Consider the following 913-nt stretch of genomic DNA (forward strand, 5'->3'; position numbering starts at 1 on the left):
GTGAAGTGGTTGCTCAGGGTGAATATCCAGCAGGGCTTTCTTCCCCCAAAGCAAGCATAGCTAAGTGGCCGTTTATTTTACGCCCTTTTTTCCCAGCTCAATAATCTCGCGGATTTTCTGACGAATATACTTGTTACTTTATCATTAAATGATTACTTTAATATCAAGATTTTGGGGAGAGGACTAACTGACAAAGATAATCAAGAAAATGGAGTAAAACTGTTCTAGTTTATGTCTGTTTGCACGTCTGTCCTGTTCTGAGCGTGTGCGTGTGTGGGTGATGACGTCACCCTAGTCGTGAAGTCGTGCCCAAGAAAACCCATTCTTTTCGGGAAGAAGAAACGGGCTTGCCACTTTTCTTAAAATACCTGCCTTCCCCATAGCAATCACGTCTGTTAAAAGCCTCTGAGTAAGGGCGATGAGGAGAATAACATGTCTAGCTTAAGATTCACGGCCTAAAAGCATAAAAGCTGGTAGAACGCTTATGAAATAAACGTACTACAGATGTCGTGTGGCAGTTATGTCTGATACAACGTTACTGATTTTTTTAGAAGAATATATGTATAATAAGTGTTAAATATACCCCCAGCACCATACTCCTGTTTTAGTTATACCCTTTATATACTATATTATGCAACATATAATATAATTTGTTATAGTTCCTCATAGATTCGAATACATTACCATAACTCCATATTATATAAGCATAAGTGTCATTTATTAATGTTCAGTCGCCAACACATCTTCACACTAAATACTACACACTACATCTCATGTCCTACGCATTATCATAAGAGGCGAGTTATAGAAAAAACACAAGAATCCTTGTCCTTCTGTTTCAGGAAATAAATTCCAGTCAGATATCCAAACACTTTCGCCATTTATATTTATCTCCACCTTTATGCGGTGTACG

General features: G+C 37.9%; 1 protein-coding gene across 1 annotated transcript in view; it reads right to left on the reverse strand.

Annotated features, from left to right (window-relative positions):
• LOC119587112 (superoxide dismutase [Cu-Zn]-like) overlaps window positions 1-913 on the reverse strand; it is a 12417-nt gene that overhangs the window by 11339 nt on the left and 165 nt on the right. The gene's annotated exons all lie outside the window — the stretch shown is intronic.

This window comes from Penaeus monodon, chromosome 22 (assembly GCF_015228065.2).
Source record: "Penaeus monodon isolate SGIC_2016 chromosome 22, NSTDA_Pmon_1, whole genome shotgun sequence".
In the NCBI taxonomy this organism is placed as follows: Eukaryota; Metazoa; Arthropoda; class Malacostraca; order Decapoda; family Penaeidae; genus Penaeus; species Penaeus monodon.